Below are 10794 nucleotides of genomic sequence, written 5' to 3' on the forward strand. Positions count from 1 at the left end.
GGTGTGCTACAGTAATCTAAAATGGATGTAGCTGATATAAACCTTTTTGCAAAGCTCTGGGTTGAAGAATGGCATTGCACAATTTGGAGAAGTGTAAATTTCAAGTGCAATTTTGGCAGATTCACCTTCCAGTGTGAACTGACTGCCTCCCCCTCTGCAGGAGGCTGGGTTCAATGTTATGGAAGTCATTCACTCCGGAGCAGCATCCAAATACATATATTTGGATATCATGATGACCTACAAAACCCAAACAGAGATGTATCATTAAAGCTTGGAATAAATGTATATTTTTCTTGCAACTATATATTTCCTTTGCAGGTGAAATGGTGAGGAGACCTTTGATTATTGTTTCTTGTTGATTTTATCATTTGGATATTTTAAAGAGCTGGCTGGTTGGTTTGTTGGTTGTAAGTCACTTTGAGTTGCCTTGGACAAGATAAAGTGACTAACCAAATTTAATACATACATACATACATACATACATACATACATACATACATACATACATACATAGTTGTTTAGCTGATTTCTGATCATTTTACTGTTTTATTCTCTTTGTGAATTTCTGAGGGTGGTTGTTTGTTTGTTTTTACAATTGATCAGTGTATAAGTTTTATGAAATAAATATTTAGATCTCTTTCACTGAAACCAAAGGAGCTTAGTGGGTAAGACAGTCCAGGATCCAGGATCTTTCCTTCCAGCAGAAGGCATAGGAAGATGCCTTGTGCCCAAGTCAGAGCCTTGGCCCATCTAGATCTGCACTGTCAACATGAATGGGCATTGGCTCTCCAGGTTTTGAGGCAGGAGTTTATTTATTATGTATTGCATCTGTAGCCTGCCTTTCCCCCAAGGAGGGGTGTACATGGTTCCTCCCTTCCTCCTTTCATCTCCACAACAACCCTTCAAGGTAGGTTAGGGTAAGAGGCAGCGACTGGCCCAAGGGCACCCCGTGAGCTTCATGGCCAAGTGGCCATTTGGACCTGGGTCCCCCAGCTGTGGTCTAAACCACTGAGCATAGGGCTTGCTGATCGGAAGGTCGGAGGTTCGAATCCCCGCGACAGGGTGAGCTCCCGTTGCTCAGTCCCTGCTCCTGCCAATCTAGCAGTTTGAAAGCACGTCAAAGTGCAAGTAGATAAATATGTACCACTCCAGCGGGAAGATAAATGGTGTTTCTGTGCTCTGGTTTCGCCAGAAGCGGCTTAGTCCTGCTGGCCACATGACCCGGAAGATGTACGCTGGCTCCCTCAGCCAATAAAGCAAGATGAGTGTCGCAACCCCAGAGTCGTCCGCAACTGGACCTAATGGTCAGGGGACCATTAATCTTTACTAGTCCAACACTCTGGGCGCAGGCTGTGCCATCCACTGAGCCACAGGAGGCCTCCCCTTAGGGACGAGTCACAACAAGCCACAGCAACAGTCCCTGTAGCTCAATAGTGTCTACATCAGGAGTGGGCAACCTTTCTCCCACCACAAGGGCCATGTTAGTGGTGGGCAGGATCAGAGCCCTCTCACTTGCTCTTAAGAGCACTACCATTCCACACCACTTCTCTCTGAAGAATCGTAAGTACTGATGATGTGAAGAAAAGAAGTCCCCATTCCACCAAACCATATATTTTCATTTATTTATTTCTTTCATAAAATTTATCCACCACTTTATTGTAAAAACAACAACAACCCTGAAGGCAATTTACAAAAGAATAAAACAACAGAATTATTCATAAAAACAGTTTAAAACAATTTAAAAATAAAATCAATTATAAACCAAGAACAGATTAAAATATATGTCAACTGTCTACATATCTGAGTAGGCATGTCTACATAAAAATGCTTTTAGCAGGTGCCAAAAAGAGTGCAGTGATGGTGGCTGACTGATGTCAAGAGGCAGGGAGTTCCAGAGGGCAGGAACCGAGCGCCGAGTTGCACTGATTTCTTGCAAATGAAGAAGGCTGTTATGTGGTGGCTGTAACAGTGCCAGTTCCACAGACTGAAGTACCCAAGTGGGCATATATGGTTGCAATCCTAAAACACAGTTACTAGGGAGGGAGCCCTATTGAGCTCAGGACTGCCCTTTTATTGTCTCCATGTTATCACGCTGACTTAGAATCTGATGGGGCCTTGTAAAGGACAGAAATGAACATATTGGAGTCTAGCAACAACACACTGCTATTATTATTATTATTTAAATTGACAAGACACAGCCAACATTTGGTGCATTTTTAATTTCTACTAGGAAGAAGTGAAGAGGTTGTCACCCAGTTGTATCTCAGTTGTTTGGATGCTTCCAATTCACAGTGACCCTAATGATGAAACTGAGGAGACAATATTAAGTCTGTTGTTCTGTAAAGAGCCTTCTGTTTCTGCCCTGATATTAGAGAGTAATATGCCCCAAACAGATTTTTTTCCAGGATTGCATCTTGTCTTTTAGACCAGATCGGCATGTTCAAAGCAATCCCACCTTTTCAACAGTCCTCCCCCACTCCCTTGAGGGCTATCATATGAATATCATTTTCTGGAGAGGAGGCAGTCTAAGCAATGAGCCCTAGGAAAAGGAAAGGGGGAAAAACAGGACCCAACAGAATAGATTACATTTCTTTATCATGTTCGAGTTATTTGATTCCCCCTCCTTTTTTCTTCTTCTGCCAATGGTGCTCTTAACAGGGTTGCAAACTACCCATTGGGCACTCATTACCCAGCACAGGAGAGGGGGTTTCCTTGTAAATATGCATTAAACTGCGGTGGTGTTTGCCTCCACTTCATGCTGTGACTGAACTGAGGCAAAAACATGCTTGCTTGAAAGCTGTCACAGGAATGTTTTACTGGCCTGGTGTTACTGCCTAGGACACACACACACACACAGAGAGAGAGAGAGAGAGAGAGAGAGAGAGAGAGAGAGAGAGAGGTGTTAGCAGAAGAACTTATGAAGAGCCCCACAAAAGCCCAGCACATCTTGTTCTCACTGTGACCAACAGATGACTCTGGTAGTGGCATCCCCAGCTAGCATGGCCATTGATCTTGGTCCAGCAACATCTGGAGCACCACAGATTCCCCAACCCTGGTGTATGGGAAGCCCACAAGTGAGACATGAGGGCTCTTCCCAATTGGGAATCCCAGAAGCCAACATTCTGAGGTGTTCTGCCTCTGACAGTGGAGATAATACACAGCTAGTTGCCATTGACAGCCTTTTTCTCTGTGAATTTGTCTAATCCTGCTTTAACGCCATCCTAGCTGGTGACCATCGCTACCTTTTCTGGTAGTGAATTCCATATTTCTAACAATGAAGCACTGAAGATGCACTGCCTTTTGTCTGAACTGAATTTCTTCGACTTCATGTGATGACCCCACCAGATCCCAGTGCTATGTGAGAAGAAATGAAAATCGCCTCTCTGTCTGCTTTCTCCAAACCATGTTTAATTTTATGTACAATGGTACCTTGGTTTAAGAACAGCCCTGTTTATGAACTATTCGGTTTATGAACTCTGCAAAACTGGTAGTGTCCCGGTTTGTGAACTTTACCTCGGTCTAAGAACGGAATCTGAACAGTGGAAGAACACCGGCAGCGGGAGGCCTCGTTAGGGAAAGCACGCCTCATTTTAAGAACGGACTTCCGGAACGGATTAAGTTCATAAACCAAAGTACCACTGTACCTTATTATATATCCCCTTTGCTCACTAAATATTCCAAACTGAATACATCCTATTAGTAAGATACTCTTACAAAACTCACAAAAATGCCATCATTAGACTTCTGCCAGCCTTTGATTAGCTATGGATTAATAAAGCATATCATTATTTAACAACAACAACCACCTGGGCAAGAACGCTTTTAGTTCTGACCCCACCCAGCACTGCCATGCAATCTCCAGATGATTGCTCCAAGGGCTGTCTGTCCCTTAGGCTGCAAGGGGATTCCCACCCCAGCTGAAGGATGTGCTCCAGAACCTTTTGTAATATAACAGACTGACTGATGTGGAAAGTGTTCCCCGATGGCTTGAAAGCCAGCATTCTAACTTTTAAAGCCAGGGCTACCTCTACCTACCTGAATGCTAAACTCCAGGCAACCTTTCCACTATTTCCCCGTCTCCTCCCTCCCTCTCCCTCTCCCCCTCCCACAATGCTCCATAGTCCTTGTGTAGCTCCCGTGAATATTCAAATACTGTAATTGGAGATGATTTACATTGTTTTGAATTAGCTAAAATTCCATTGTTAAGCACAAATGCTGCTCCAGTAAATCATGGAGCTCTTAATGGGTCCGCGTGTTCAGGTTAGTGAGCCTGTTCAGATTTATCGTGCTCCCAGGGAGCTGACCAGTGTATTACGCTGCCTGCTGCTAGGTAATATGCATGACACATTTCTAGACACTAATTCATTTATTTAATAGAAGCCATATGCAAAAACAGGAGTTCAAAATGAGGCTGACAAAGAAGGTATAAAAGTTTTATTAATCCATAGCTAATCAAAGGCTGGAGGAAAGCATCTAATGGTGGCATTTACAGACCATATCGAATGTGAATAAATTATTTTTTTCCCCTAAAAAAAGAGAGAGAAAGAGAACTCTTATAATAGGATGTATTTTGTTGGGGACATTTATACTTTTAATTATGGAGGCAATCAATTTACTGGAGGCAGCTGGCTGAGATAGACTTTAAAAGAATCAACTCCAAGCAGAGAGAACCCTTTCATCATGTTTCTTAAAACCTTCCCGTTTACTCCTTCTGCCTGTACTTGAAAGCTGGAAGAACCAGAAGATTTGTAAGGATGCCACCCAAAGTCTTGGGGGTCAAAATCTTGGGTGTTAGAACCCATATCAAAATTTAGTACTTCCTGGGCCATCCAACCACAGATAGTGACCAGAGGGTGGTACTGCAGCAGCCAGCTTTGGAGAAGTCACAAACCACATTACTTCTGACTTGGCTTCTCAGCAGCTTCTTGGCTGGACTGTATGGTATCTCCTTGTTCAGAGGCAGTCTACCACAAAATACCAGTTGCTGCAGAACAAAGGAAAGCTGTTGCTTTCAGGCTCTGCTTGTTGGGGTTCAGGGAGGCATCTGGCTGTTCACTGTATGTCACAGGACGCTGAACTAGATGGGTCTTTGGTTTGTGCCATCTGGGATAGGTGAGTAGTTTGCCTGGTACTTGTCAACATTCTGAAGAATCAGGAGGAATATGCCAATGACGCAAAACTAGGAGGGAGAATTAGCACTTCAGAAGACAGGAACAAAATCTAAAGCAACCTTGATAGAGTGGGATACTGCCCTGAACCCAATTAAGAGAAATTCAGAAGAGATGAATGTGAAGTTCTCTATTTGGGGAGGGGGGAAGAATGCAGCAAGCCACTTCTGTGAAGGCTTCCACTATTTTGGGTGAACTCATAAAAGTATTATTCACATTCACAATAAGATTCTAACTTAACCAGAGAGATTAAAAATGATTTTTTTTCTTATTTCATTAACACAAATTTCTCGCAAATTTCTCAAACTAGGCCAGTTCTTTAAAAAGTAAAAAACATTAGAGCTATACTGAATATTTTCCCGTTTTGATTGTTGGGTAGAAACTAGCAATTTTGGTGAGAGCAATCCTCCCCCTGCCCCCAGATAAGCACTTAGGTTGTGTGAATACTCACTCTTAGAAGATGGTGTGGAATGATTCCTGTCCACCTCAGACAGCTAGTTCTCCAGTGATACTGTTCTCTGGTGCTGGTGCTTCTACGTCCCTCTTCCTGTGATTGTGCCCAAACAGAGGTTATGGGGCAATTAGAATGATGTCACAATGTTAGGCAGAATATTACATTTAGCTACAATATGCTATCATGGATGCTAAGTGAGATCAACTGGGAGTGATGGAAAAGGAAGGAAGGAAGGAAGGAAGGAAGGAAGGAAGGAAGGAAGGAAGGAAGGAAGGAAGGAAGGAAGGAAGGAAGGAAGGAAGGATCTTTTTTCATCTCCCCCCCCAAAAAAAAATGTTTTCCGAAAAAAGCTGTGAATAGTGTCAATTCAATTTTAATAATTGTTACTGCAAGTGGTTTTGGAGAAGCCTACATTGGATTTCTTCAAAATTTCTGCTCAACGGCAACAGAAAATGTCTCAGAGATCACCATCACTGCCTTAAATCCCCAATCAAGTTAACATGCACTCCATAAACCAGCTGGACAAGCAAGACAATGTGGAAAGCCTAAAGGTTAAGTATGTATGATTGACCTTGAGGAGGCCGTGTTGTACAGATCATTAAATATATCGTGCTCTTCCACTTCAGCTGGTCGTGGAGGGAAAGTGCCCTGGGAACATTATTCGGCACTGAGATCTTTCTACCTACCTTATTGTGACACAAAATCAATGCCTACCCCATATCCCTCATTTCCTTGGATTATTGCTGGCTTTCTGCTGCTTTATGGAGCTTAGTCAGTGCAAAAACCCTAAATATGCACCCAGAAGACTGCCAAAATCTGCACTCAGATTGGGTGCATTAGCATATAGGGAAGTCCCTGCCATTGGCTGAGCAAAAGGAGGCTTTGCTTTAAGCAGCCTGATGTGTAGAAGGGGTTGGGATTGTGTCCACTGGTGCTGACTTCACCTACATGTATTCAACAGACCTTGTCACCAGCCCACATGCCTCCTGTTGTCCAAGCAATGAAGTAGAGGCATAGCTCAGTGGAATAGAAATTATAGTAGTCAACCAATCCATCAGCTTCTGTATGTTCTTTCTCTTCAGTCTAGCTCTGTTCGTCGCCCTTGAATAAAGGCCCTAGACTTTTTGCCTTCCTCTGTAGAACCAGAGAACATCAGAAGAGCACAGCTGGTTCAGGACAAAGGCCCTTCTTCTCCAGCATCCTGTTCTCATAGTAATCAACCCGATGCCTCTCAGAAGCTTGCAAGCAGGACCTGAGTACAACGGCGCTCTTCCAATTTGTGATCTCCAGCAACTGGCATCCAGGTGCAACCCTAAACCAGACGAACCAATGGCCAGACTTGGCATAAGTCCTAAATCACTCATGGGAGATGTTATAGTCCACGGGAGCGTAAGAAGAGCTGGCTTCTGGATCAGACCAAAGGTCCGTCCAGCCCAGCATCCTGTTCCCACAGTGACCAAGCAGATGCCTACAAAAAGCCCACAACCAAGGCATTACTGCTCCTCTTCCCACCTGTTCCCCAAAAACTGATCGTCCACATTTCCCATTGTCCCACAATTTCTTTCATTTAGTCTATGACTTTTAGGCATGGGTCCAAGAGGTTTTTAATTTGTCCCAGCATTTTCTCCAGGGAAAACCACAAACAACAACCTGAGAAAAACCCAATTGACACTTGTTTTTTCTGAATCAAGAGTAAACAGCTGGTTTTCCCAGGGAAAGCGATGGGACTAAAGAAGAACCTCTTGGACCCATGCCTGTAAATCACAGACAAAACAGAAGTGTGGATGAACCCTGATACATACTACCTATGAAACTAGAGATAGCGCACAGTCATCAGGTCTGCCACGACCCACTGATAGCCTTATTCTACATGAGTTGGTCAACCCCCATTTTAAAACTGCCCAATATGGTATCAATCACAATATACTGTGATAGTATATTCCATAGTTTAGCTATAAAATGGGTGACTAAGACTTTCCTTTTGCCTGCCTTGACATCAGAGAAGATGCTCCAGTCCCCATGTCACTTCTAGTTTCATAACAACTCATATTTTCAGGGGTTATCCAAGGGCAAGGTCTGCATTAGGAATGGGGAATCTATGGGCTCCAGATCCCATTAGATGGTGGGTTTGGGATGGTCATATGGCCAGTGGTTGGGGTGATTGGAGTAGTGGTCCAGCAACACCTGGAGGGCCACAGGTTCGCCTCCCCTGGTCCAGCACAAATAGATCTGAGTCTGGTTGGTACCTGGACGGAAGACCCTCTGAGAAGCAGGGGGTGGGCACAGTGTGCCACTGTCAGTTCCATTGTGGAGGGAGGGTGGGATGTAAATAAAACAAATAATCAAGGGTGATGAAGAAGACCATGATGTGGCAAGTCAAAATCCACACAGAGGTGCGACTCATTTAAAATCAAAGCCTTTGTCATCTGTTCCAGCCCTGTGTCCGCCACAACTCAACAATCCAGTGGGAAATGGCAGCTCTTTCTTTGGAACATGGCAATATTTATTGTCTAACCCGCCTGTTCACATCCGTCAGCCGTGAAAAGTCACCACTGCTTTAAAAGACAATCAGTTTTAAGTAATGCCATCCATCACAAAACAGAACAGAGTGAGCAACATTTCCTCAACTGCAATGAATTATATAAGGGTCAGCTCACTGGAGTCGCGGTTGGCAACACAAACATTGGCCTCAGGTAGGAAACCTATCTTTCCAGCTGTTCTTATCCATATGGGTTCAATGAACTGCAGACGTTAGAGGCCTTTAGCTTATCGAGTGTGGCTGCTGGAGCTATTCCATCTAACTGGCATCATAAAACAACGAGGGAGGGAGGTGAATGCAATTCATCTCCCACTCATCTGGTTGCCAACTGCTGACAGAGGAAGAAAATGGAGATGTAAGAGAAGTCGACAGATGTGGTGAAGGAAGTACAGGTGCTCCTGTATTTGAAAACAGGCAGGGATTTGGGATACATCACCTGCTACTCAGGGGCATATGGAACCTCACACTGGACTAGTTTCTTGTGCTTTGGGGAAATGTTATGGTCACTGACATCATCATCATCATCAATGCCCTTTGTCTCTTCAGATGAGACAACTGAAGCTCACACAGCATTTAGGCTTGAGCCTCATCCCCTTAACAGTGACTTTATACATGAAATACTGACTGGCTTTTTCAGGGGAGGGTGAAATGGAATATTCTGAAAGAGGGAATGGCTGGAACACTAAACAGCAGCACTTTGTTGCAGCCCCCACTAGTCTTCTTCCACATTTTATCTTAAGACTTTGACTAAGGATGGACTTTGTTGCTTCAGTATGAAGCAAGCTTTTTCTCTCTCCCTCCCTCCTTCTTTGCTTAATATTGTTTATATACTGCTATTCATTAAAATGAATATCAAAGTGGATTACAACAATTAGACATAAAACCATACCATTAAAAACAGGTTTTTAAAAGCTAAAATCACAAATAAGCAAGCTGTTGTGGAAAGATGCCTGCATAGGCCTGACTGAGTCGAAAAGTTTTCAGCAGAAGTTTAAAAGTTGAAACAACATTTTCTGAATCTGTGTGGGTAGAGCACTGCACCATTCTGCGCTGATGATACCAAAAGCTTGGTTTATTGTGATTGTCAAATGAGCTTCCCCAGCTCCTGCACTTGATCTCAATGATTGATATAAAGGTTCAGGTGGTCTCTGTGTGGTATACAGGACCTAAGTTGTTCAGGGCTTTGTTGTTCAGCAATTAATTCAAAGACCTTGAACCTTCAGCCAGCACAGATGCTTTAAAATTGTGTTGCTGCTGACCAGATGTTCAGCATTCTGGCCGCCACATTCTGCACCAGCTGGAGCTTCTGAAACAAGCCCAAGGGCAACCCCACATAGAACTGTAGAGTTGGAAAGGACCCTGAGGATCATTGAGCCATGGGTTTCCCAAACTTGGGTCTCCAGCTGTTTATGGACTACACTTTCCATCATTCCTGTTCACTGGTCCTGCTTGCTAGGGATGATGGGGGTTGTAGTCCAAAAACAGGTGGTGACCCATGTTTGGGAAACCCTGATCTAGTTCACCCGCCTGGATCAAACCTCCAGCCTTGGCATTATCTGCACCATGCTCTGATCAGCTGAGCACATTGCAGTAATCCAGCCTCAAAGTTCACCAGCACATGGGCTACAGTGGTCAGGCTCTCTAGCTGATGAAGAGTTCTGGAGAAGTCCAAAACTTGGTTGTGGTTTAGTGGTGCTTTGCTTGTTTTTGTACATGTATTGCCTTATTGTGGATTCTGAATGTTTTTGTCTTATGGACCAACACAGCTTTCTTTACTTTTTGTTCCCACGGCTTAAGAATTTTCTTTAAACAATATTTTCTTGAGTTACCTCCAGCCTCCTTGAGCAGGGATGGTGCTGGGTTTGCTACATGAGGCCTGGTGACACTCAGAGAATTGCATACAGATAAAGTGGACAGACACATCCAGCGGCATCTGGAACTTTGCTACACAAGGAGTTTTAGATCATCTACCACTTTCTATACCAGACATTAAATTATGTAAATATATTAACAGACATTCAAAATATTGTAATAAAAGGCTTCCATATCCTTTCATCTCTCTCTCTCATCCTTGGGGTTTTGAGTTTTCTCTTTTATTCTTTAAGGACACACAAGGTTATCCTCTAGATTATAAAAAAAAAAGCACCACTATTGATATTTTAAGCCACTAATGATGTCAGGTATCTTTTGTAGGACAGCAGTTTTTTGTTTTGTTTTGTTTGGCTGGGAGCACTGTGTATCAACAAAGGAATTCCATTTGTTTCATGAGGAGCATCCACACACTTCTTGAATTTTATTTACTGTGTGGCTTTCCTAGGAGACAGAATTGCATTTTAGTTTTAAATGTTAGGGACAAAAGTAAAATTTGAGATGTATTATTATCAAATCTTTGGTTGCAATGCCCTGTCCAAGACTCCTGTGAACCATTTGATAAAGGTACTGTATAAAGGTGTATTTTTCAATGTGCTTTCTTCTCTCTATGCATTCCTTGTAAACATTGACTAAATCCCTACTAGGCTTGGCCACATGCTTTGTTCAAAGGCAACTCGTCAATGAAGGGTTGCTTGAGAGGGCTAGAAAACAGTGTATATGGGCATCAGAGCCCTGTAAATCAACTTTGGTAGCACAACAAC

The 10794-nt window shown here is 43.2% G+C and overlaps 1 long non-coding RNA gene across 1 annotated transcript; it reads right to left on the minus strand.

Annotated features, from left to right (window-relative positions):
• Positions 1-2578: 2578 nt before the first annotated feature.
• Positions 2579-5743, minus strand: LOC309518923. Its single transcript, XR_014213647.1, has 2 exons — positions 5620-5743; positions 2579-2834 (listed from the first exon to the last, which is right to left on the minus strand). It is a non-coding gene; the product is annotated as an uncharacterized lncRNA (long non-coding RNA).
• Positions 5744-10794: the final 5051 nt, after the last annotated feature.

The sequence above is a fragment of the Podarcis vaucheri genome, assembly GCF_965113315.1.
Source record: "Podarcis vaucheri genome assembly, chromosome: 14".
Taxonomy (NCBI): Eukaryota; Metazoa; Chordata; class Lepidosauria; order Squamata; family Lacertidae; genus Podarcis; species Podarcis vaucheri.